This window comes from Vicugna pacos, chromosome 13 (assembly GCF_048564905.1).
Source record: "Vicugna pacos chromosome 13, VicPac4, whole genome shotgun sequence".
NCBI lineage: Eukaryota > Metazoa > Chordata > Mammalia > Artiodactyla > Camelidae > Vicugna > Vicugna pacos.
In genome coordinates, this window is record NC_132999.1 from 32,861,408 (window position 1) to 32,888,681 (window position 27,274).

The 27,274-nt window shown below is 49.5% G+C and overlaps 1 protein-coding gene and 1 long non-coding RNA gene across 2 annotated transcripts in view; one reads left to right on the forward strand and one right to left on the reverse strand.

Annotated features, from left to right (window-relative positions):
- Positions 1 to 27,274, forward strand: part of TRABD2B (TraB domain containing 2B) — a 213,150-nt gene that overhangs the window by 30,170 nt on the left and 155,706 nt on the right. The gene's annotated exons all lie outside the window — the stretch shown is intronic.
- Positions 5,762 to 10,715, reverse strand: LOC140700921 (uncharacterized). The gene is made up of 2 exons (XR_012079678.1): positions 10,532 to 10,715; positions 5,762 to 5,974 (listed from the first exon to the last, which is right to left on the reverse strand). It is a non-coding gene; the product is annotated as an uncharacterized lncRNA (long non-coding RNA).

The following is a 27,274-nucleotide window of genomic DNA, read 5'->3' on the forward strand; positions in this document are numbered from 1 at the left end:
CAGATGGCAGCTTCACCAGCCTCCTGGTTACTCCCTGACTCCCTCTCACCCTTTTCGCTTCACTTGGTGTCTCAGTTTACCCATCTTTGGGCCTGGCCCCAGTTTACTTCCAGTTTGCTCAGCTCCTACTGCAGACGAGACATGAGCAGCCCCGCCAGAGAGCCAGCGCCGGAAGCTCCAGGGTGTTCTTTCCTGTGTTGCTGCTGTTGTGACACAAACATGTAAGTGTGTTTGAAACTTCAGAGCGCAGTTGCCAGGGGAGGTGTCTGTTTTGCTGCCAGACGGGTACATAATGTAGCACACATGTGAGCGGGGCACTGGGGAATTTTAGCTGGAATTAACAACCGCATCTGAACTGGAAGCAGATAAATAAATAACCCGAGTGTTCAAAGGCCGTTTATCAGCTCAGTTTATCTCCACTGCTAAATGCCAACTTTTTTCTTGACTTACCTTTTCCATTCCTTTGACCTTCAGAGTTCTTCCCCATTCGGGATTAACTGACGCTGCTCTCATGGCTCTGCATGCCCTTGTTTAAGGGAACAGCCTGCTCTTTTTCTCTGAAGTGCTTTGGTGGGGAGACAGCTTTTTTTTTCCCCCAAAAGGCAGCTCCAGGCAGGGGGGAGTCAGGAGGGATGGGTTCTGGTCCCCAGCCTTCTGGTCTCTCTGTTTACCACCTGTCACTGGGGGCAGAGGCAGTAGAAGATATCCAAGCCTCATCCAAATGTCACCTGCCGTCTGACAGGATCCTCAAGCACATCTTAAACACCCAGTGAATGCATATTGCCAGGCACCTGTCTGTGAGGTGGCCTCTGCTCAGGAACCTGTTAATCCCTGTCTGGAGAGGGTCCATCAGATGAACGCACATGAATGTTTAAGGTAGCTGGTGCTCGCTGCCCTGGGATGAACGGAGCTGGTACCAAGCTGTGGCAGGCATATGACCAACATTTATTGAATGAATGAATGGATACTGAAATTACAGAAATTCAGTCCCAACTCAGAGGTGAAGCAGCAGCTAGGCTGACCTTGTTTCATGGCTGGGCGGCAGGCCCACCGGCATGGGGTCTTTGTATGACGGAGAAGCAGACACCCCTCGTCCGCGTGCCTGGGGCCCCTTGCTGGATGGTGGCTCGTCCTGGCAGGGGCCTTGGGCAGGGGTCAGACTGCACCAGTGTGTGCAGTGGTCCTGCTGGGTGGGGTGGGATGGGGTCTGGGGAGAAGCAAAGGGGTGAGGAGCTCACACTCTGAAGCTGGGTGCTTAGGTTCCTTGCTGATGTTGCCCCTTCATCTTGGCATCCATAAAGTGCAGGAAAATTGTACCTGTTTCTAAGGGTTGCAAGTGAGGCCTAAATGAATCAATATATGTAAAGTGTTCAGAACCGGGCCTGGCACATAGTTCTTACTAATTAAATATTAGCTGTTTTCCATGTTGTTACTTAGGGGAGAGGGGAGGGGTCAGGACCTGTAGGACAGCTCAGTTTCCAGAGGGGTGAAGGCTGGGAGGAGGGGAGGCTGCAGTTGGAAGTAGATTGTTGGGAGACCCATGGTCACTTTGAGCTGGGTTTCTGAAGCTGTGACTCTCTGGCACCCTCAGGTCTTAACCTGGTGGGTGGGTTTCTATAGTAGTAGAGGCAGGTCATAGGTGAAATCAGATGGCCCCAGCTTCCTCCTGGCTCTGGTTCTAAGCAAAAAGCACCTACCCTCCTAACACATACACACACACATGCACACACACACTCTTACTGAATGGGTGAGAGTTTACCAAACAGGCAAGATCAGGTAGGGCAGTCCAGAGCCAGCTAGGTTGGCCATAGTTCAGAATTTATATGAGTGCCTAGTAGGGAAACCGAGGCAGAAGCCTGGTTTCGGAGGTTGCCCCGAGTTCCTGGCAGGCATAACTGAAGTCAGGTCTCTGGCAGCCAGGCCACAAGCCCCTGCTCCTGGCATTGCTGATCAGTGGACTCCTGGCCTGGCAAGGCTTGGTCTGAGGACCACAGGAGCAGAGTCAGCAGTGACTCACAGCCTGAGTAGGCGGGAGGTGATGAGGGGCCTGGAGACATCACAGGCTAATGAGTTGGGCTGGGAGGGGCTTGATGTAGGCCTTGAGATGGGGGAGGGAAGATGGTCAGGACTTGGATGAACAGACCTGAGGCATTCCGGGTAGTGAGGAATGAAGTGAAGATTCAGGTGGGGTTGTGCCTGATGAAATCCAGGAATCTGAGTACACTTGTGTGCTTGGAACATAAATCTCTCTGGGGAGAAACCTGGGGTGAGACTCAGGAGACAAGGCCAGGGCAGGGGAGCTTTGGAGCCAAGCTGGCCGTGAAGAGCACTGGCCATTTTGTGAGCACTGTCACAATGAATCCCATGGCAGGTAGAGTCTGTCTGTGCTGTAGACGATTGGATGATTCTGGAGAGGCTCAGGTGGGCTGGTGGAGGAGATTTCTTTTTAACTGAAGTATAGTCAGTTTACAATGTTTCAATTTCTGGTGTTCAGCATAATGTTTCAGTCATACTCATACATACATATATTTGTTTTCATATTCTTCTTCATTATAGGCTACTACAAGATATTGGATATAGTTTCATGTGCTATACAGTAGAAACTTGTTGTTTATCTTTTTTTTAACATTTTTTATTGATTTATAATCATTTTACAATGTTGTGTCAAATTCCAGTGTTCAGCACAATTTTTCAGTCATTCATGGACATATACACACTCATTGTCACATTTTTTTCTCTGTGATTTATCATAACATTTTGTGTATATTTCCCTGTGCTATACAGTGTAATCTTGTTTATTGTTGTTTATCTATTTTATAGGTAGTAATTAGCATCTGCAAATTTTGAACTTCCAATTTATCCCTTCCCACCCCCTTTACCCGCTGGTAACCATAAGTTTGTTCTCTATGTCTTTGAGTCTATTTCTTTTTCGGGAATAAGTTCATTTGTGTCTTGATTCTGCATGTGAGCAATATCATATGGTATTTTTCTTTCTCCTTCTGGCTTATTTTGCTTAGAATGACTATCTCCAGGTCCACCCATGTTGCTGCAAATGGCATTATTTTATCCTTTTTGATGGCTGAGTAGTATTCCATTGCATATATATGTACCACAACTTCTTTATCCAGTCATCTGTTGATGGACATTTAGGTTGTTTCCATGTCTTGGCTGTTGTAAATAGTGCTGCTATAAACATTGAGGTGCATGTGTCTTTTCGAATTAGAGTTCCCTCCAGATATATATCTAATAGTGGGATTGCTGGATCATGTGGTAAGTTTATTTCTAGATTTTTAAGGAACCTCCATACTGTCCTCTATAGTGGACCAATTTACATTCCTTCCAACAGTGTAAGAGGGTTCCTTTTTCTCCATACCTTCCCCAGCATTTATTATTTGTAGACTTCTTAATGATGGCCATTCTGACTGGTATGAGATGATATTTCATTGTAATTTTGATTTGTATTTCTTTAACAATTAGCGATGTTGAGCATCTTTACATGTGCCTGTTGGCCATCTGAATATCTTCTGTGGAGAGATGTCTATTGAAGTCTTCTGCCCATTTTTTGATTGGGTTGCTTGTTTTTTTGTTTTTTGTTTTTTGATATTAAGCTGTATGAGCTGTTTGTATATTTTGGAAATTAGTCCCTTATTGGTTGCATCATTTGCAAATATTTTCTCCCATTCTTTAAGTTGTCTTTTTGTTTTGTTGATGGTATCCTTAGCTGTGCAAAAGCTTTTAAGTTTAATTAGGTCCCATTTGTTTATTTTTGCTTTTATTTCCATTACACTAGGAGCTGGTTTGAAAAAAATATTGCTGTGATTTATGTCAAAGAGTATTCTGCCTATGTTTTCCTCTAGGAGTTTTATAGTATTCTGTCTTACATTTAGGTCTTTAATCCATTTTGAGTTTATTTTGTATATAGTGTTAGAGAAAGTTCTAATTGCATTCTTTTTATGAAGCTGTTTAGTTTTTCCAGCATCGCTTATTGAAGAGACTTTTCTCCACTGTATAGTCTTGTCTCCTTTGGCATAAATTAATTGACACTAAGTGTGTGGGTCTGTTTCTGGACTTTATCCTGTTCCATTGATCTATGTGTCTGTTTTTTGTGCCAATATCACACTGTTTTGATTACTGTAGCTTTGTAGTATAGTCTAAAGTCAGGTAGCATGATTTCTCCAGCTCCATTCTTCTTTCTCAAGATTGTCTTCGAGAGATTTCTTAACCATTGTAATCAATAGCCTGGAAAGTGCAAATGCCTGGGTGGAGGCAGTAGGACCAGTGAGGAGAGATGGGAGAAAGTTCTCCCATCTGAAGCAAAATGCCCCAGGGGCTAGTGGCTGTGTATATGGGAGCAGGGCCCCATTTAGGAGGGGAGGCCAGCTGTGGGCAGGAATGAATTCCATTTCCATCTTATAGGAGTGAAGGTGAGTGTGAAGGGCTCCAGTGGACAGGCTGCCATGCAGGGGGCCCTAGGGAGTGGGGCCTGGGCCAGAGAGGTGGATTTAGGAGTCCTCAAGCAGAGCTGAAGCCACAGGCATGGAAGAGATGGAGAACAGAGAGAAAGAGAGGAGACCAGTGACAGAAGCTGGGACAACAGCCATCCTCGGGGCCAAAAGGAGGGAGAGAAGTTGTAGCAGCCTCAGAGTGTGGGGTCATAGTGGCCAGAGATGCGCTCTGAGGCAAACAGGAGAGTACAGCTCCCTGCTGTGCCCAGCCTGGAGAGCTTCTGCAGCATGGCCCAGGCTGGGCCCTCTGCTGTGGTCCTCGTCCCCCAGCATCTGCACACACACACATGTGCACACACACATGTGGCTGTGCACACACACATGCAAACACCACAGCTCAGCCCTCTGACCTTCGTCAGGCATCAGCTCCAATATTACTTCCTCCAGAGAACTCAGCAGCTCCCTGCCCCAAGCACTGTTTCATTTGCCCCCTCCTCTGCATCCCCACCACCACACTCCCACCCCTCCCCTCACTTTTCTGGTGACACTGCAGTTACCTGCTTTCTGGAGCGTCTCCTCACCAGATGTGGGCTTTGCACATCTGCTCCCTCTGTAGTGCCACAGCCCAATAGCACTCTGCTCAGGACCACCGAGCTGGTGTCTGCCGAGGGAGAAGAGCTCCCATGAGAAGGGACTGGGGCAAACAGAGGCCTGAACAGGCATCTGGGTGTTTGGCTGTGGCCTGCAAGGCTGTGTGGGAGGTGGTAGGGGAGGAAGGGTGATGGAGAAAACACCCGCCATGATTCCAGCTGCAGAACCACCCCCTTATCTCCAAGTTGCCCGTCACCTTCTGTCCACCTCTACCCTGGCTGTGACCCTCACCTGACCTTCCTTCTAACTTAGTATCTCTGGTTTCTGCAATTGTTTGCATCTGTGACCTGAACTTCTCTTATAACTGGGTACGCATAGTAGGCCCTCGAAAACTGCTTGTTTGAGTGGATTATAGCCGTCTATAAAATGATTGAGTGTTGAAAGAGGAGAAACCGACCACCACTCAGACCTCTCTCCAATGGAACTCAGGTTGTCCGAGTCTCTGAAGTCATTTTAACACCCAGAGGGAGGCTGAGCCGTTTACTGGAAAGAGCACTGGAGACAGGGGTACAGCTCCCCCCTCGGCCCCCATCCCCAAGCTAAGTCAGGAAAGAAGAAACTCAATTTTCTAAGTGTCTTCTGAAGCCAAGCCTAAAGCTTGGCACTTTCATAAACAGCATTTTATTTCATTAATCCACAGAGCAACCTGGGGATACTGACTCGTATACTGATTTATTAGCTTCATTTTTATTGAGTAATATCGGGCAACTCACAGAAGTGAAGTAACTAAGTCAAGCTGGTAGGTTACAGGTTGCCTGATGGTGTGTTTTGTGTATGTCACCAAGACTGATTCTCCACTAAGTACAGTGCTGCATTAGGTGTCTGCCCCATCCTATAGCCCCCGGAGGCCTCTGGGAATAGAAGAGGTTTTCTTTTATCTGAAAAGAGACAAGAGTGAGCCTTCAGGAAGGTATAGAGTGGGAGGGCCTGTGTCCTGTGATTCTAAGAGCAAAGGACCGTATGATTTGAATACGCAGTATTTAGGGCCAAACTCTGTCTTGGATGCCTGGAAACATTTGACATGATGTCATGAAATGCTATGAAAGTGTCTCCACAGAACTCCAAGGGAGGAATTAGGCTTTTGCACGTACGTATGTGTTCAATTTTCAGCTGTCCTGATTTCTCTCAAAAAGCTGCTGGTTCTTCCTTGGAGTTGGGCCAGGCCCCTCTGTGCTTCATCTGCACTGGGACAAGTCCTGCGTGCCCGGCTCCTCCTGTCCCATTTTTTTTTCCAGGCTGTTTGGGCTGTCCTCTGCGGCATTTTTCAATCATGCACAGTGGGGATCTAAGAAAATTAGAGCAAAGCAAACATTGCTCCAACCCTGAGTGATAACAGGGGACTACTGAGTTACCTATGGATTGAGCTGGAACCTGGGGTAGAGAATGCGGACCCAGCAGAGTCCCTTTGCTGTCACAGCAGAATGAGAGGACACCCAGGCCTTCTTCTTGGGAGCTCAGCAGAAAAGGCCCAGAAAGCAAAGATAGGATCTGCCCTTGGGGAGGTCACAGTGTCCCCCAGGCAGGAGACAAGGCATGTGGGAGGGCAGTTGTGTAAGAGTAGGATTATTCTCTTACTCATCAGGAGCTCACAGAGACAGGCACAGATTGCAGGACCCCCTACCTGAGACAGCTCTGCTCTCTGTGCTGAGCATCCTGCCCTTGAGGGGCTCACTGTGCGGTGGGAGAGACAGGCATGTGTGTGAGTCCGGAGGGGGTGGCAGGTGCAGAGAAGAGAGAGGATGTGCCTGAGGGCCTTGGGTGTTGGGAAGGAGTCCTAAAGGAGGAGTTTGACTTCAGGAGATAAGGAGAAAATGTCTTAGATACAGGGAACAACAGCCAATGGGCGAGACCAGAGGCCTGAAGCTGCCTGAGGGGCTCCCCGTGTGGGGTGAGGGTAGGCCCTCTGCACCCCACCTAAGGGCTGCCTCATGTCTTTGTCCGGGGTCTCAGTGGAGCCCAGCTGTCAGGATCTGCAGCAGAGGCTGTGAGAGGACTAGATTCCTGGAGGCAGGAATGATCTGGGAGGCTTCCTGGAGGATGAGGTACACCTGGGGCCTCAGTGAAGGCAAGAGTATGGACAAGTAGGAAGGAAAGCAAACCGGGCCCCCGCTAGGAGCATAGAACCCGGGCCAGATGGAAACAGGCTGTGGTGGGTTCCCAGACTGAGAGGGCCTCTCGCTGGCATGTGGCACAATGTCCAGCACCTTCAGATGAGGCTGTAGCTCACTTCTCCCTGGGGCAGTGAGTAAAGGGGAGGAATCCTGGGGTCAAGAGAAGGCTCCTGCTGCAGGAGAGGCTCTTCCCTGGTCAGGTTGCTCAGGGTGCTGTTTGAATCAAGGTGACCACTCCATGCCTCAGTTTAACCACCTGGGAAACAAAGATGCTGGAGGGACCTCTGGCATCCTCTGATTACCTTGCCTTGTCATAACCTTGAGCAAGGCATGTCGCTTCTGGGACTCAGATGCCTGGTTTATAAAGGGAAAAGGGTGGAGCCTCACTGGTCTGTCACCTCGCTGAGCATGTGGGAGGACTGTGCAGACGGTTCTGGTGAAATCACGCCAGGACAAGCCTCTGACAAACATGAGGGTCAGGAGACCGTCTGCTTTCCTTCCTACTTGTCCATACTCTTGCCTTCACTGGGGCCCCAGGTGTACCTCATCCTCCAGGAAGCCTCCCAGATCATTCCTGCCTCCAGGAATCTAGTCCTCTCACAGCCTCTGCTGCAGATCCTGACAGCTGGGACCTCTTCTGATTTGGTCCCAGTGGGGAATGCCTGCCTGCTTTCCTACAGCCAGGCCCCACCTCTTCTGCTGTGCCTCCCCCGCCTCTCCACCACCGGTCTCCTCGAGTCTGAGAACAGCATGGACCGCCAGCTCTGCCCCACATCTGGAGGGACTTCCACAGGCCGCTGCCTGGAGCCTGCCCCCTGAAGCCTTGTCCACACGCCTGGCAGTGGGAAGGCAAGTGGGCCCATCTGGCACAGGAGACGCTCACCCCGGGAGGATGGTGTCCAGTCTGCTCTGAGCCCAGGGTCCTGGCTCCAGCGCTGTGAGCTCACCAAGGTTTATTTATTTATCATTTGTTTGGGGTGAAATGGGAGAGAATCAAATCAAATGGGCTGTTTTAGCAGGAGTTGGTAGAAAGAAAGACATGTCTGTTTTTCCCGAAAGAATCCCTCGCATCGTGGCCCTGGCCCCTTGGTTGGGTTTCGGCAGACAATGCCCTCCTTTCTCCCTGTGCCTGATGGCTCGCCCCCGCCTGCCCGCCCGCCTGTCTGCCCTTGGTCCAGTGGGCCTGCCGCTGCCCGCTTGACTTGGCTTCTGGGAAAGAGAAGGAAGGGAGGGAGATGCCTGGGGCCTTGGCTGATCAGTCCAGCCTGGCCAACCAGGCCCTGTAGGCCTTCTGGGGCTGCTACGCTCCCATGATTCCCTAGATCTCTCAGGATACAGCCCTGGTCCGTAGGTGTGTTGAGGGCGTGCTCTGTGCCAGGCACTGTGCCCACAGAAGTGAAGCCCTCCTCCCTGCTGGAGTGAGGCCCGAGGTTGAGGCCTCAGGTGAGCCCAGCACCCCTCATGCCACTGACAGCTGAGTTTTCATTGCCATTTTGCAGATGGACAGATGGAGGCTCTAGGCAGGTGGGCGAGCTACCAAGTTCATACATCAAGGTGTTGATGGCTCCCTGGGCCAGTCAGCAGAGGTTGAGGGTGACCAGGGCAGCCTCCGCAGGTGAGCTCAGAGTTTTCTGCCTGCTTGTCTGCCACTTCCTCTTCTTGCTCCTCTTGTAATCTGGTAGAACCTCTCATCACACACAGAACAGAACCAAGGTATAGCCTGGCTGCTATGTAATCCGTTCCGTCTGCTTCTCTGGCTTCACCAAATGCTTCTCCCTTTGCGTTCCCGCTCTGGTCGCACTCCGTGTGTGCTGTTTCTTCAGCTCCGCAAACTTATTTCTGTCTCAGGGCCTTTGCAGCTGCAGCTTATCTGCCTGCAGCTCTCTCCTCCGATGTTGGTGTGGCTGGTCCTTTACATGTAAGGGGCCACTCGATTTAAGTGGTCTCTCCCCACCCACACTCCTTAATAAAGCCTTACCTTCCTCTCCTTTTCTTTGTATCATCTGTCGCTTCCCGAAATCATGGTACTTCTGTGCTTGCTTGTAGTTCTGTCATCCCCACTAGGATATGTGCTCTATGCCCGGCCCATTCCAGGAGCTTGGTAAATAGGCGTGTTTTTTGAATGAATGAATGAAATCCAAAATGTTGTGTCTTGACTTTCCAGAAGTTTTTCTCAGAATATTTTATTGTTTCCTCTAGCACGTTTCTGGGACCTTGGGGACACAAATCTGAAGAATCATGGCTTAGAAAGGGGATAAGAACAGGGAGAGGCAGCAGAGTTGGATAGAGAACTTAGGTGAATGGTTTCAGAGTCAATTTACTTAGTTCTCTGTGCCTTAGTTTCCTCATCTGTGAAATGGGACTAATAGTAGTACTGCCCTCAAGGACTGTTTTGAGGAGTAATTGGGTTAATAATGTGTGAAAAGCACTTAGGGTAATGTCTGTTGCATAGCAAGCACTATGTTAGTATTATGAATGATTACTCTTGTAATTATTATTTGTTAGCTATTTTTACTATTATTATTATTAGCAGTAATAGTACAGTTATTATTTGAACTCCGCTCTGACACTTACAACCTATGTATCCGTGTATTAGTCACCTAAGCTCCCTGAGCCTCAGTGTTCTCACTTATAGAACAAGGTTAATGGTAGTATACTAGCCTCATAGATTTGTCATGAGGATGTGATGAAAAAATGCACACCAAGTGCTTAGAAAAGTCATGGGAACTGGAGACTTACTGGCCAGAAGGAGGGAAACTCAGGGTGTGAGAGACAGAGGGTGAAGAGGCTTGGCTGGAGGTGGGGGTGGGGCCAGCAAGAGGAGGTGACTCAGAGGCAGAGAAACTGGGAGTGTGTAAGTAACCAAGAGGAAAGAAGAACATCTTGGAATTTCGAGGGAGGAAAATAGAGATTAAGGTGCGAAAAAAGAGGGAGGGGAGAGAAGCCATCTTATTCTGTCACTTTTGGGGGCTCTTAGAACCTTATGGAGGGACAAGACTTTTGGATTCCTCTTCTCAGCAAACCAGTTGAGAATTTGGGGTGAGGTCTCTGAGCTGGGCTTCCTGTCACCCTCCTGAAAATCCAAGCATGTTTCTGTTTTTCAGATCCAAGGAGTAGAAAGAGGCAGGAAGGTCTACATAATTGGAATTTAAATCTAGAAGCTGTCCTTTACATTCGACTCCTGTCCCCCTGCCCTTTCGTCAGGAGCATCAGGAGGTGGAGAGTGGCCTGAGAGAAGTGTGTTCACCACCTCGTGCTTCAGGGACTGCAGGTTGGCTGGGGTGACAGATTTGGCAGTTTAATGTTGGACTCAAGCCCCTTTACCTTTTATGATGCCATTGTGCTTATGGGTCTTTAGCTGGTCCGTCTGCTCCCCCTAAAGAATACCCCTGGCAAGCCATCACCCAGGGAAGGCTTTTAGGATAACTTCGGCTCAGGTGCCTGAGTCCTTGTCCCCACTATCCCGGAGCCCACATCCACTATTCATAGTCTTTGACCCCAAGATTGTAGAGCCTGTATCATCAGGATTTCAGAACTTCCCACTTCAAGATTCCAAAGCCCATGGCCCTCAAATTCCAGAATTCTGATTGCCTCGATTTTTAGAGCCCACGTTACCGAAGTCCCAGAGCCTTTCAGATGCCTGTCTGACTTCACGTCCGTACTGTCTGGTTGGCCGTGTCCCTGCCTTTCTGCCCCAGGAGGACTCCTGCACCAGAAGTCAGGTCTGGTACCAGGACTCCTGGTAGGCTGGGTTAATCGCCCACGAGCCTTTCACCTGGCTGAGCCTCGGTTTCCTCACCTATAAAATTTGGATAACAACCTCAGAGGGTGCTTGTGAGGACTGAGAAGATAATGTGTTGGAAAGGAAAGTGCTTCGCAGATGTGAGCTATTCCTGTTTGAGTGCCTGTCAGCCCTGCTTAGCATCAGCATCGTGACACTGGAAAATCCAGCTACGTGCCCTGCTTGTCTAGGCTTTCATTTGCTCCATGGGCCATGTTCACCCTTACTGTTTACCCAGATTTTTAACTCAATCCACTCTCCAGCTCCTCCAGCCCTCTTGTCTGGTTTCACTGTTTCCTCGCTTTCCTGTGCATTTTCCAGGAGTGCCCAAGTCACGTTTAATCCCTCCCTGCTTTCTCCCTGCTTTTATGCTTCTGTCCTAAGTGCTCTACACAGTTGCTCTGTGTACAAGTGATGCATCTGTGTGTTAACTATGTTCTTATGTTTGTCACTGCCTGTCCCCTGTCCCTCCTGGGTCTTATGTGTCTAACAGCATTGACTGACCTCAGGCCAGATCCTGGCTTTTCTGAATCTTAATTTCCTTACTGTTAACATGGGGTAAGGCACACATACCTCATAAAGTCACGGTGATTAGCAATGCGCGGAGTGTGACGCTTAAAGCATTTGAAGTAGCTTGTGCTTAGTAGGTGCTCAGATATTAGGAGAGACAACAAAATAAGGTGAGAAGCATATAAGCTTTGAACCTGGGTTCAAACCACAGCTGCGCCCCATGTTGTGACTTTAGGCAGGCTCTTTCTTCCTAAGCCTCATCTTTCTCATCCTTAAAATCCTTCAAACTGGCATAACAGGATTGCAGCAAGGTCTTGTGCTAATACTAGTAAAATGCACAGAAATGAGCAGGCGTGCAATAAATGGCACCTATTCTTATTGTTTCTCTACCTCCTTAGGGAAGAAACCAAGTCTTATTTTCCTTTTGCATCTCCTTGGGCTGTTGTTTTTGTAGCATAATGTAGTTTATGAAGTGAATCCAATTAGCAAAACTGATAACTTTTATGAAAGAGACTACAAAGAGGAAAATATAAAGCTTGAGAGGATGGAGGAGGGAACACTTCCCCACTCACTTCCTAACCTTATGAGGCCAGCATTATGCTGGTACCAACACCAAAGACATTATGAGAAAACTACAGAGCAGTCCTTCTTATGTCCTGAATGTGGATGGATGCAAAAATTCTCAACAAAATATCAACCAGTCAGATCCAGAATATGTAAAAAGGATAATACAGCATGACTAAGTGGGGGTTATCCTGGGAATACAAGGCTGGTTTATGTTCCAAAGTCAATCAGTGTAATTTAACATATCAACAGAGTAAAGAAGAAACCCCTGTACGATCATCTCAATAGATTCAGAATAAGTCTTTGACAAAATTCAACATTATTCGTGATAAAAACTCTCAGGAAACTGGGATTTGAAGGGAACTTTCTTGATCTGATAAAGGACCTCTACAGAAACCACAACTACCATCAAACATAATAGTGAAAATGATCTTTCCCTACGATCAGGAACTGGGCAAATCACATATCTGGTAAAGGACTTGTATCCAGAATATACAAAGAACTCTCAAAACTCAGTAATAAGAAAACAAATGCAATTTAATAATGAGCAAAATATTTGAATACTCCAAAGAAGATACATGGATGGCAAATAAGCACATGAAAAAATGCTTAACAGCTTCAGTCTTTAGGAAAATGCTAATTAAAACTACAGTGAGGTACCAGTACATGCTGATTAGAATGGCTATGATTAAAACTGACAATACCAAGCATTGGCGAGTTCATGGAGCAAGTAAAACTCTCATATGTTGCAGCTGGGAATACACAGAGGTACAACTCATCTGTAGAACAGTTTTGCACTTCCTTAAAAAGTTGAACAAACTCTGCCACATCTGGAAATTCCAGTCCTAGACATTTACTCAAAGGAAATCAAAACCTCTGTTCACATAGACACTATACACAAATGTTTATAGTGGCTTTATCTGTAATAACCCCAAGGCGGAAACAACCCAAACGTCCCTAAACTGGAGAATTGATGCACAAACTGTGGTACGTCCATACGATGGAATACTGTTCAGCAAGGAAGAGAAGATAGCTCCTGATGCGGACAATACAGATGAGTCTTGAATGAATTATGCTGAGTGAGAGAAGCCAAACTCAAAAGGCGACAGACTGTATGATCCACTTATATAGCATTCTGGAAAAGGAAACACCAGAGGGACAGAAAACAGCAGCAGTTGTCAAGGGGTGGGGGTCAGGGGTGGGTTTACTACAGAAGGACACAGGAGGACTCTTTAGGGTGTTGGAACTGTTTTGTATCTCAGTTTGGGAGGTTATGTGACTGCTATGTGTTTGTCAAAACATACACTATGCACTAAAAAGGGTGCATTTTACTGTGTTTAAACTGTGCCTTAATAATGAAGAAATTAAAGTTCTGAGAGCAGGTTAGTAAAGCTCTAAGTTCTCTTGAGTAGGCGAATTGTATACAAGTATCTGTTGGGCCTGGTAAATCCTGCCTTTTCCAGGTTTCTTCCCGAACCCTTTTTCTCTCAGACTACGTCCCTGTGCAACCCAAGATTTACCTTGGAGGCTTGTCTTCTCCCTGGAATATGGCAACAGCCTCCTCACTGCTCTCTCTGCTTCCCGCCTTCCACCTCCTGCACGTGCTGCCCCAGGGTCTGAAATAGAATTGCACGCACAGCCCCCGCTTTAAAGGCTCCCCCTGGCCAGTGCTGTGAGCTCTCAATCCAGCTCACAGCTCCCGGGGCCCTCCACCATCACTTCCCTGCCCTCCCCGACTTCCCCAGTCCTTCCTGAGCACCAGGAACACTGAACTACTTTGTATTTGGTACCCCAGTCAGACTCGGTCCCACTTTGGTGCATTTAGGGGGCTGTTCTCTGTTCCGAGAATGCCAGCCCCCTTTTTCCTATCTTCTCAAACTCCAAGCCTCCCCTGAGATGCTCCCACCTGCGAAGCCTTCCCAGGAAGAGCTGCACACTTCCTCCTCAGCGTTTCCAAGTCAGTCCACTTGTCACAGCTCTGGCTGTGGGGGCTGCGGCTGTGCCCCGCCGCTCACATCTGCCTTCCGGGGAGAGCCTGCTTTCTGGGAGCACAGGGCACTGATAGCCCCCAGGCTCCAGCAGCAGGGCCTTCGAGATCTGCCCCATGGCCAAGTCTGCTTCTCCCTGGGCAGCCCCAGCCAACCGATCACAGCCTTTGTGCTGGGACAGAGCATCTACCTCTGTCTTGGCTTCTGTTTCCCAAAGGACTTCTCATTGGTTATTCCTTTTTCTCCTCTTGGTCTTTATTTCTTCCTCCCCTGGCTCTTAATTCATGCATTTATTCATTCATTCCACAGATATTTCTCGAGGCCCACCATCCACAGTGCCCACCATCTACAGCTCAGTGCCAGGGCTGCTCTCTTCCCGCTGCACCCACTGCATCTTACTTAGCTGCCTTTGCAAACCCCTGTCTGCCCCAGCCCAACCAGACACAGCAGTTCCATGTCCTGTGGCCCCTCTATTCCTGGGCTCATGCATTCCTAGCTCTTGGAATACCATCTCTTATTCCCTAGGTAGCTTACCCCTTTGGGGCCTTCTTCAAGTCTTAGATAATGGCTCCTGGCCCCGGTGACAGCTCACGACAATGCATAGCTTATGTGAGGGTGCAGAAATTATGAGTTTGGTGTCTGACTCTCACATGATTGTCAGGATTGATTAGAAGAGGTAATGTGTATAAAGCGATAAGCATGCAGCCTGGCAGGCAGGAGGTGTGTGATAAATGTGTGTGGTTGATTTCTAGTAAATTCCATTTGATGGCATAGCTCACAAATTGGAGCTGATGTTTCTTTTCTTTCCTTTTCTTTCCTTTTCTTTCCCTTTCTTTTCTTTTCTTTTTTGGAGGGAGGTAATTAGGCTTATTTATTTATTTAGTGGAGGTACCGGGAATTGAACCCAGGACCTTGTACATGCTAGGTATGTGCTCTGCCACTGAGTTACCCACCCCCACCTTGGAGCAGATGTTTCCTTCCATTGTATTGTGGGTTTTTATTTTTCCTTGATGCATCTCAAATATAGTTGGGAAAGTGCAACTGGCATTGTGTTATATCTGCTGAGACACAGGACACACATGTGCGGCCTCTTAGGGTGGTAGCACATGGGTCTCGAGCTAGCCGAGGGCTCTGCCAGTAGCTTGATATGCGACCCTGTCCTTCCCTGGGCCTCCGTTTCACCGACTGTGGTGGAGAACTGGACTCTGATTTCCACAGCCCTTATGGAACTAAGATTTTGCAGTAAGATCCAGAACTAATAGACATGAACTTGGATTTGCTTTTTCTTTTGAGATTGTTTGTGCTTTTTCCACTTCCCACCTCTTTTCCCCAAGGAAGCTGAGAGCTCGTCAGATTGACTTGTAATAACAGAAAGCAGATGCTCAATAAACACCTTACAACTTGATATTCATTACATTTTACAATGCACCTGTGGAGGAACATAGGGATCTTTCACCTATGTTTGAAATTTCTTGCCAAAACTGGGGGAAGAAAGCACACATGTATTCGTTGGCTGTTGTCTGTGTGCCAGTGTCCGAGTGTAGAGATTTTGTGTCTGTGTCCACCCTAAACCTCCAGAACCCCATTCTGCAGTAGGCAGTGTTATCCTTATAGTTTGGGGAAACCAAGACAGAGAGAGGAAGGAACTTTCCCAAAGGCTGAGAACGATCAATGATTGTTTTTGAACCCACTGCTTCCTGGCTCCCAAGCGTGTGCTTCTCTTTTGAAGTCAATTGCTTTTGCCTTCAGGATTTCAAAAAAGAAAACGAAAACCCAATAAAACCCTCTAAAATACTTAGAAAGTCAGTGAATGCTTGGGCATAGAAAGTAAGAAGCAAGTAGCCCAGCTATTTGAAATCCCACCTGTGATCCCCACTGGCCTTCTGTCTTGGACAAGTTCTTCTCCCTCCTCTACTTTCATCTCTTCATCTGTAAAATGGGTATAACAGTAGTAACTACCTGTTACAAGTGTTAAATAAGTTAATATACATAGAGAGCTTGTAGTAGTGCCTGCTTGGCACCTAATAAATACGTAGTAAGTTTGAGGAGTTAGTATCGTTAACATTATGATAGCTGTTGTCAGCATCATTTCAATCCAAGCCTAGGACCCAGCAGATTTCTGCTGGCCCTTCTGCTGTGGAGGGCACTAGGTGGGTGGCAAGGGATGTCCTTCTGGAGAATGTCATTGTGGCTGTAGGCTGCAGTCCAGCTCATTTGACTCATGGAGAGGAGCAACGCAGTGCCTGAGCCCCGCTTGGCCCGAGAGATGATCGCTTCCTGGAGTAATGCTTAATGGTTGCTGGAGCAGGACCCTGAACACGTATAAACACTGCCAGCTGTAGAGACACTGCCTCCCCTGCTCAAGCCCCTTCACCCCATTCTTCCTCCACTCCCAACCCTGGCCCTGCTCTGTTTTAATTGCTTAAGTGCTCTGGGCTGATGAGCCCAGGAAGTGCCCTGCTTATTCTCCAGGAGGTAGAGAGCGTGACATATGAGCGGGATATCAGGTGCTCTTGGCATCCGCAGGGAATCAGGGGGTCTGAGGACAAAAGGGATGAGAAGTCATTTCAGACCAGCTCTCCAGCACAAGCGGGAGTAAGTCTGGTGGTGTCACCGCCCCCCCACCCCCTGATAGTGTCTGTTTATTCACTGGACACACATTTCCTGAGCTCCTGTGCCAGGCCAAAGGTAGTAAGTGTTCTCTTCACAATGGTATGCTGTTGACTAACATTGAACACATAATATTCCAGGCATTGTTCTAAGAACTTCCTAATTGTGAATTCATTTAATCCTCACACTGAAACCTAAATTCTAGGGTAAATTCTAAAATTATCTCTATTTTGTAGATGAGGAAACAGAGAGGTGAAAGAACTTGCCCAGGGTCACACAGATGGGGCATGGCAGAGAAGGGACTCCCATCTGAGAAGGTGGGCTTCAGAGCTGCCAGGCCATCGGCCTCCCAGGAGAGGAAGGCAGGTCAGCACAGCTCCTCAGCACTGTCTCTGCTTTCTTTCCGCCCCACAACAGACCTGAGAGGTAGGCAGTGTTGGCCTGGTTTAGAGATGGGAGGACCTGAGCTGTGATATGACATGGCCAGGTTCACGCATCTAGTCTGTGCCCAGATTAAATTGGAACTCAGGTCTCCTGGCTCTTAATGTGGTGTAGTTTTTCCTGCACCGGCCTGTGTGTGTGTGTGTGTGTGTGTGTGTACATGTGTATTTGTATGTGCTCATGGGCACGTGTTTCTCCATGTGCATGTGTGTGTGCACATACACGCATGTGTGTATGTGTTAGGAGGGGATGGGTGGTTGGTGGAAGCTCTAAGGGATTCTCACCTGAAGACCTAGGAATGCATTCTGGCTTGACCACCCAGGTCCTGGGACCTTAGGAGGTCCTCCCCTGGCTCCACTCTCCGAGTTAGGATGCGTGATGGGAAGGGAGGGTCTCAGAGGTCCTGCCCTTCTCTTGTCCTCTCCACTGCTGAGAGGCCGCAGTGAGCAGAGAGGGGGTGGGCCCTAGGAGGCTGCACCCAGGAGGTGCCCCAGGAACAAGATGTTGGGACCCAGACAGACAGCTGGAGTGGGGAAGGGTGGGTGGGGGTGTCATTCATACGCCCGACTGCTCTCCTGGGCTGAAGTCCAGGAATAGCTGTGGTGAGAACTACATTTTTAAAGTGGGTCTTAATGTTTTTCACTGCTGGAAAATATGCCATTATGGGCATTTTTCTCCTCCAAATTCCTGGACCGCCATGCCCCCCAAGCTCCCCTCCCACACTGCTCACTTTATTTCTCTCTGACTGAAGCCTGTCTATTTTTATTCCCACACACCGCCTCCATGCCTTGATTGCACACAGAAGAGCCAGCTTAAGTCTTGTTGCTGTCTGTGTTGGGGACATGTGACTGGGGTGATGTGACTCTGTTCATGGCTGGGCAGCACCCTGGGAAGCCAGCATGGGCCAGACGGGGACAGGGCATAGAAGCAGGGCGCGGCAGGCTTCTGGGGCTGGCCCTGCTGCTCCCCAGTTCACTAGAGGAGACGTGGAGTGACTGTCACCCTGGGAGACAGCAGTTGGCATGTGGCCTCCACTTCAGATAGACGCTGTCAGCCCCAGCTCAGTTCTTTCCAGGTGTGCACAACTGGGAAGGCTCCTCATAGTCCGTCATCGTTGTTTTTGAGATGCTCACAGCCTAATGGTAGAGCAGGGAACTCGCCGCTACCTGTGAGACAAGGCAAAGGGATCCTGCTGTATTACCGTCCTGCAGGGGGCTAGGTGCTGGCAAGCATCATTCATCCCTCCTGGGAGCCAGGGGAGCTTGTCCCAGGTTGGTCCCTGAAGAGTCAGAGTTGACAGGGCGGAGGACAGGCCTCAGGGCAGTGTAACAGAGGAGCAGAGTGACCCGGAACAGTGCATGGCACTTGGGGCCAGGGGAAGCCTGAGTTGCTGGGATAAAGGAGACATCAGGGATGGTGTGGAACAACAGGCTGGATCTTAGAAGGGCCATTCTGGGTGCAGGGTAGAAGATGGACCAGAAAGGAGAGGCCGGAGACAAGGAGGTCAGGGAGGAGGCTGTGGAATAGTCCAGAATTGGGCCCCCGAAGGCCTGGGCTAGGCAGGCCTTGATACCTGAGATGCTCTGAATAGAAATTTGAATGAGTGACTTTAAAAGGAGGGGACAGACTCCCTGTGTGGCCTTGAGTAAGTCACTCACCATCTGGGGGCTTCAGTTTTTCCAACAAAGACACCAAAAGTAGTCTGGTGATCAATATCAGAGTTAACCTCTCAAAGCCACTGTGATTTTTTTTAATCCACAAAAAGGGTTAACGGTCTCAATGGGTTATTGAGCATATCTATCAAAATTTATCAAATTATGCATCTGAAATATGTGTAGTTTACTGTATAGGAGTTATACCACCATAAAGGTGTTAAAAAGAGAGAGAGAGAGAGAGAGAGAGAGAATCCACACAGAACACAGCTCAGCACCTGGCAGATGGCAAACCTGTACAACCAGTGATTGTCATCGTTGCGTATGGCTAACTGATTTATTATTATTATTATTATTATTATTTATTATTATTATCATGTAGAATCTTTCCCGACCATTCCATGATAATTGAAACGTTTCAATAGGACTTCCCGAAGCTAGCTTGGTGTCCATCCTCGCATCCTTGTCTGCTGTGCTCTGGCCCCTCATGGAGTGTCTGCTCCTCACAGTCAGATTGGCTTTTGTTGGGCTCACAAAACTTGTTAAGTCTCTGCCTGCTCTTTCAATCCCACCTTCCCCAGCCAAACCCCATTCAGATTGGAATGAATTAACAGTAATTAGGGAAACTTGTGGAATATTAGGAATTCAAGGCTCTCCCAGTGTGGTCTCAGGGGCTTGGTCCTCCTTCTCTTCCTCAGTGCTGCTGGCGCCCCGGGCACTGAGGCTGGGAGGCTCTTTCCTGCCCCCTGACCTCTCTCTAAGTGGTTTCCTCCCCGGGTACCCTGTGTCTGCCTGTCTGTCTCTCACACATGCACACGCACACACGCACTTGTGCACAAAGGCACACGCTCTTCCTTTTCTATCTTTGGGGTTCTGACTCCAGCAGTGTCAACCTCGTATCCCACTTCTTCCAAGAAGCTTTCTCAGATCTCTGCTTCCAGAAGGAGAGACTCTCGTCCTCAGCACTCTCACAGAGCGCTGTTTCTGCGTTACACGAGTAGGTAGAGCAGCCAGGCCTTCTCTCCAGCTGTGTGCATCGCCTCCGCCCGGCATGTCCCAAGTGCTGTGTGCTTCATGCTCGGGTTGAATTGAATTCAGGCCAACTCTATCGTTCTGCAGATAGGGACACAGGATTCCACTGAAAGGAAGTTGGGAGACCCCCTGCTTCCTTTCCCAACCCCAATTGCAGAGAGCAGAAGGCTTCTGGGGTCCCCCTGGCCCTTCGTAAGCTCAAGTCACAGAAAACACCCTCTTTCTCGAGGCAAGAGAGAGAAATGTCTTTCCCAGTTGTTCCAGAAAGAAGACAGACTGGACCATGCATCTTCATGCACACCATCCCCCACCCCCGCCTCCACCTGCCATTTATGTTTACCCAGGATGCAGGACAGAAGGGACCATAGTTAAACCATGGGAAGGGGAAAAGAGTTTGTGGAAGGCCATATTCTAAAGAAAGAGAGAGCTAGGAATAGAATGGCCCAGAGGTTTTGTGACTCTGTAATCCTGAGTTCTCTCTCTCTCTCTCCCTCCCTCGCAAGCGTGCGCACACGCACGCCCGCACGCTTGTTGTCCCCTCTGCTCTCTCCCTCACCTGCCCTGCCCTCTCCACACCTGTAGCTGGAACCCCACTGCATGCAGAACACCCCGAAGAGAGAAAGATCCTGAGCGGACCATATGTTCCTTTCTGTTGGCTCCTGGCCTCTTCCAAGCCTGAGTTCCCTTTGGCCTCACCTAATTTCCCTCCAGCCTTGCTCTGCGGGCCTGTGCCCGAGGTTTGGTGGCTACGATGTATAATTTAGGCCCCATTTGCGGCTGGCAAAATATATAATGAGCGGTAGAACCAGAGAATGATGATATTGTTGGAGACCGCTGTGGGATTGGGGTGGGAGCTGGGGGTTTTTCCCGTTTCCTTTTGGAACAAGGAAGTTGTGACAGATGTGTGCCCCCTGCCCCCTCCCCAAACAGCCCTTTGCTGAGTCTGGGCCGTTTGCTTCCTCTCCCTGGCATCTGGGTTGTCAACTGGAGATGGTAGAGCCTGGCTGAAGGACAGTTAGCACCAGCAAGGCGGGAGGCAGAGAGACCGACCTTGAGTGAAGATGCCTTTGCATAAATGTGGGTCCAGTCTCCATGACTCTTGCTCCCTTGTTGGGGACCTCTGGACTTCCACTGGTTACAGAAAGCTTGTTTTTAAAATTCCTGCTCTTGTTAGAAAAATGAAAGTGTTGGTGCCTGCCTCTTACCCTCTGAGTCACCCTGGACAAATCCCTTTCCTCTCTGGGCCTCAGTTTCCTCATCTGTAGTGATGATGGTGGCAGTGATGGTGGTGATGATGATGACAATCCCTGTTTAGTGATCAATATACTGTAAATGGCTTTCAGGTACTTATTCCTTACAGCATTCCAATGTGGTAAGTACTGTTATTAGCCCCAATCTACAGATGAGAAAATGGAGGCATTGAACGATCAACTTGGCAAGATCACACAGCTCATAAATGGGAAAAGCAGAGTACCTTTGACAATAAGGGTAGTACAGTGGATTTCTTAAGCTTCCTTCCAAGTCTAAAATATAATGGCAGTCTAATTTTTAAATCTCTAATTTTTTTTTCCTGCCTTCTCCTTTGCCTATGTGCTTTCCCTCTGTAACTGGAGACACCCTTCCATACAAGTTCCACCCATTCTTTAAGACTCAGCTCTTCCATGAGCCTCCCCTGACTTCTCCAGGCCTGGTAGATCTCCTCATCAGGATCAGGGCCTCTACTTTGTCTCTCCTTCACGTTTACATCTGCCGGGTCCTCCGTTCTCTTTTCCACTCCAGTGCATGTGTGTGTGTAGCTGGGAGGGAGGCGGGATTTCGCCTCCCTCTGCCCTGGTTAGGGCTGGTGTTAGAGTAGACTGTCGTTTCACCCACACTCTCAGTGCATCTACAAATGATGACGCATCCAGTTCACAATCTCGGCCCCAGGTAAGCCAGTCTTCTCTCTCTGCCCCTTGGTCTCCAAGACCCTCACGCCCTCTACATTCAGTCGAGTCTGTTGCTGAGGACGACTCTTCCCTGCCCTCACCTGAGGGAGAGGGAAGCCCTCTTAATTCCTGAGCTCCTGCTGGTGCTTTCCTACGTGTTCTCCTGCTTACCACTCCTGACAGCCCTGCAAGGCAGCAGCTCTTAGCCCCATTTTTGCATTTGAGGCTCCGAGAAGGGAAGCCATTTGTCCGAGACTGCATAGCTAGTAAGTGGCAAAAGTGGAATCTGAGCGTGGGTCTGCCTGCCTCTGAAGTCAAGTCTCTCCTTCTGTGGCTTGATTTCCCAAACTGAAAATTACAAGGCGTGGTTGGACCTTTGGGATGCCTCTTCTGGACATGAGAAATCATTTAGGAGGCACAGTTCAGATCCCTAGATACTGGGATTTCTGGGCCATTCCAGTGACATAAGCGGCTGGTGGGATATGACATTGGAAATGAGGACTAACCTAGAAAACTCGGATCTTTCAGTCCCTGTGGAGAAGAACATTGGTCTCTGTAGTCATGCCCTGCTTCCTGTTAAGCACGTGCCCACTGCTTTTGGAATCTACTTACGTGTCCCGCCAGTAATAGGTGACCACCCTAATTGTATCACCTACTTTGTGCGGCACAATTCCTCTTCACATGAAAGTTCACTCAGCGGTCAATTCCTGAGCCGCACCTTGTGTGGGGTCTGACCAGCCCCTGCGCCCAGAAGTTCTAGTCCAGCAAAGTAAGAGCTGAAACAGCTCATTGCACTGGAGTGATGAGAGGTGTGAAAGCACACGCCGTGAGTTTAAAGTTTTGAGTTGGAACCTTGGCTTTACCTCCACCTCCATTATTTGACAGCTGTTTGACCTTAGGCAAATCACTTCACCTCTCTGAGCTTTTGTTTCTGTATCTGTAAAATGTGGGCAAAGCTAGTACCTCTCCCACGGGATGGGGTGAGAATTAGATGAGATAAGGTACACAGTGTGCTCAGCACAGCCTCGGGCGAAGGAAAGAGCCTCAGTAAATGGCAGGTGTGAGCATTATTACTGTGTGCTGTGCTTAGGAGCAGAGTAACCAACTACCTGCAGGGCGATGGTGTCTGAGGAGCCTGTCACAGGAGGTGACACCAGAGCTGCCTCCTGAAGGATGAGTGGGCATTTGCCAGCTGGCTGAGGAGAAGGTGTTGGCAGTGGCCCCTCTCACCGTGAGCTGTGTTGTCTGCTGCCTTTGACTCAGACTCTGCCTTCTATTTTGAGAGGAGGGCAGCAGGCTTATCTGAGTGCCACCTCCAGGGTTCTTTAGGATACAGGAGATGCCTCCTTGAGACTCTTACTGGAATTCCAGGCCACCAGATTCCTCCTCTTGCAACCCTTCTCTGAGCCCTGCATCTGGCCTGAACTCCTCCCACCCCCACCCACCTTGGAAATGTGGCCGATGACGACACGGAGACATGAGTCCCATTTGTGGCTCCATCAACTTTGGAAGCAGATCATGGGAATTTTCTGAATCTGGGACCCCAGCCAGAAGGCATTTATAATCAGACATGGAGCAATCATTAGAGCAGAAACAATAAATTACAACAGCACCGAGAGAACTCCCCAAAGCTGCTCCCGCGAGCGGGACTCCAAGGAGTAGAACGCTGGCAGGGCCGGGGCCCGCCTACCCACCGCACTCAGGCCATGTCCCCAGATGTCTGTGAGCAGACCGCAGCGGTGTTGCTTGACCTGTGGGCATTGCAGGGACTGTGGGAGGGGGGCAACGGTGGGGAGGGGTCTTCTGCTAAAGCACCTTCAGGGCCAGACTCTAGAGAGGTGTGAGGTCAGCCTAGTATGGCAGGAAGAACCAGAGACTTGGAAATCAGAAGACCTGCTGTGCAGAATTCCATCTGAGGGACCATGGGGAGTCCCGCCCTCTCTCTGAGGCTCAATGTCCTTGTCTGTAAAATGGGGGTAATGGTATTCCCCATCTCATAGGATAATTCTGAAGATCAACATGTTAAACTGGCACATACTAAGTGCTTCATAACGTCAGACCCCTGCCCCCCGCTTCCTTCCACCCTCTCTCTGTGCTGTGCAGTATAGAAGTCACTGGCCATCTGTGACTGTTTACATTTAATTTAAACTCAATTGAGTTAAAACATTTAGTCTATCAATTGTACCAGCTTGTTTCAAGTGCTCCATAATCACACGCATGCTGAGTGCTCACTACATCGGGCCACATGGTACAGAACGTTGCCATTATGCAGAAAGTTCTGTCGGACCCTGCCGCCCGATTCACCTGCTACCTGGGAGAAGTTTGGTCCAGCAGCCACTCACTGGACTGGGCCCCTGGGTTACAAAGATGATGGAAACGCTATTCTGGCCCTCGAGGAGCACAGAGTATCAGCAGAAATGGGCAGACAGTGTGAGAAATGCCAAGAGGCTCAAACCAGAAGAAGGGCACCTAAACGGGCCCCAAGCGGACAGGTCAAGGACATAAGGTGGGGAGTGACATTTGGGGTAGAGCGGCAGAGAGGACAGCAGCACCTCTACATTATTTCTTAGAGCAGCCACAGACCCACCACAGAATTCCAAGAGTGGGGACGTAGACCCACCTTTTGGTGGGAGGGATGTCGAAGACTCCGGGGCTGCCCTCCACTTTCTGCATTGACACCCCAGCACGTGCTCCTACATGTCATTCCTGTGTCATTCACCAAAAGTTGGGCTTCGTGAAGGCTGAGACCTTTTCTCTTGTATTCACTGCTTTATCCCCAGAACCTAAAACAGTGCCTGGTACATAGGAGGGATCAGAACAGTGGATACATGAATAAATGAATGAATGAATGAATGAATGAATGAATGGTTATGTGCAGAACAAGCCACTTACCTCCTGTAGGTTTGGATTCCTTATTTGAAAAAAAAAATGGATTGTTTTTCTGGCCTTGCCATTTTTTTTAGAATCCTAGAGTACTCTAGAGCAGGGAGAACTTCAGAGGGCCTCCAACTCAGCCAGACCTTTCTCTTCCCCCAACCAGAGGCCACCTTAAGTTTCCTCCACCTGGACAGGTGTGCTGAGAAGACCCATGGGGTGTGGTCTGTGGGAACACTGAGCCATCAGTTGTGGGATCTGGTCTCAACTCTGCTCACAAGTTGCTGTGGGGCCCTGGGTTGGTTCCTTTCCCTTTCTGGGCCTCAGTGTCCCTATCTGTAAAATGAAGGACTTGGCCTTAGATCACATTCTAACCGCCTAAAGCCCTAGAGATGAGGGCTGCCAGGAGGGAGAAGGACTTGCATGACTTGAAGCCTCAAGATGCTTTTCTCTCACTAAGGGACATTGAGGGGCAGGGGGTGGTGGTGGTGCAGGGCCAGGAGACAGACGAACATTAGCCTCCATCTGTAAGCCACCAACATTCAAGCAAAGACGTGGATCTCTTGTCACACAGCTGGTTTGGAGTCTCCTCTGCCCACCAGCTGCTTCTGAGGGTACAGTGGTCGGAGGAGGAGGGTGGGACAGAGCAGGCCTGGTTAACCACTGCCGAGATGGCGGCTCCCTTCTCCCCCGACCTCCCCAGTGGCTGGGGCCCTGGTTCTGTCTCAGGATGTGGAGCTGGGGTGGGGCTGGAGCCAGCAAGCTCAGTGCTGATCCGGGGGCTCAAGGTGCTGATACGCAGAGAAGTCCCACCACCCTTCAGGAAGGGGCCGTGCACTTTGCTCCTGCCTGTCCTAATCTCCAGGGGCTCCAGCTTTGTCAGAGCCAACACTTCCCTCATAAATCACCGGCCTCCTGGTCTTTCTCTTCTTTGGCGTCTTCTGTCAGACACCAGAAGGCGTTCAGGAAGCTGGACCCTCAACCTCAGCTGCCCAAGGGAGCCACCTTCTCTGGGGGAGGAGGGGAGGTTGTGGTGTGATTTCCGGGGAACTGGGAGGGTCTGCAGCTCAACCAGCCTCCATCCACACCCGAGTGCCCTCTGGCTGGGTGCTGGGAAATGGGAGACGGGGGAGAACTGGTCCCACTGAACCTTGCAGTGTAACAGGAGCAGTGAATACATGGAGGGGTGGAGGTAGGGGGGAGTAGGGAGTGAGGTCTGAACAATAACCAGCTATTTTCATACGGGAACCAGTGCAGTGAGATCCTGGAAGAGGACTTTTGGCTCAAGGATGAGAAGCAATTAGTCAGATGAAAAGCAGCAGGAAGAGTGTATAAGTAGAGGGAATAGCATATGCCAAAGCCCAGAGGCAAAATAGGAGTGCGAGGGACGTCTCCCTGAAAGAGAAGGTACTTGGAGTCTGAAAGGAAGGCCAAGGAAGAGGGCATTGCAACGAGGATTAAAGTGGGCAAGGGCCTGGTGTGTGAAACGCCACAGGTGTGTGTGCATGTGTGTGGCAGTAGGGGAGGGAGGAAGGAGCAGAAAGGTCCAGCAGTTGGGGTTGGCAAGCCAGTGGGGCAGGTGGCCCAGCCGGCAGTGGCAGAGGTGAGTGTGGAGAGACAGGCCTCACCGAGAGCCTGGGGTGTGTGCCTGAGGAATTTAGACTCCAAGACCTGGAAGTTCATTGCAAAATTTTACGCAACGGAGGACTACAGACAGATGGGCTCCTCCAGCCGAAGAAGAGCTGGACAAGGAGAGCCTGGGGGTGAGGAGACATGGGAGGTTTTGTTGGTGTTGCCCAGGCCGAGTCCAACTCTGGCTGCTCACAGTGGCCAGAGTGCCACATTAGACCATCCAGCTGGCATGTGGGAGCGCCCCCTCTGAGGCATACGTCTGGCCAGACAAGGGCCACTCTGTGGAGCAGGGGGCACTGCATGATCACAGGTGCTGTGACACTGGTGCTTCAGCAGGATTCAAGGGTCAGGAGGGAGACCAGACTTTTATGTTCATTGGGTAAGCATGGTCAGTGCCCGCTCTGGGCCAGGCTCTGGGAATAAAAAGGTGAGGAATTCAAAGGCTCTGGAGTTTATGGTTCAGGGGAAGACTGATAAACACCCAGGTAAGGACAAAAGTCTTCAGGAAAGGGGATGATGAGGGGACAGCACAGAGCAAGGGTGTGGAAATAGTCAGAGAACCAGGGAAACAGGGAGGGGACCAGAGGGAGGCAAGGGAGGCACCTGGGACTCACAGTGTAAGGAGGTTCATTCTCTCAGGATCGTGCAAGTGCAGGGCTGGCACCTGAGAGCCAGGGCCTCTGTAAATTTTGTGCTCTAGGTGCCTTCTTTCACTCACTCTTGTCTTGGCCCAACAGGGAAAAATTTGTGTCCAAACTAACATATAGGCTGAGACATAAAGGTTGAGTAGGAATTTGATGAAGAGGAGGTTTTGTGGGAAGAGTGTTCCCAGTAAAGGGAACAGCATGTGCAAAGTCCCTGAGGCAAGAGGACATGCGCTCAAGGACCTGCCAGTTGTCTGGTCTACTAGCCAAAGAGGGTCAGAAAGTGAGTCTGAGAGGCAACCAGAGCCTTATAAGTTAGGCTGAAGCAATTTAGGTTTTCCTGGGGAGATCGTTTCAAAGTGGGAATCAGCATTAACTTCCTGGGGCATGTGAAAATGCCCCAATTCTCAGTGA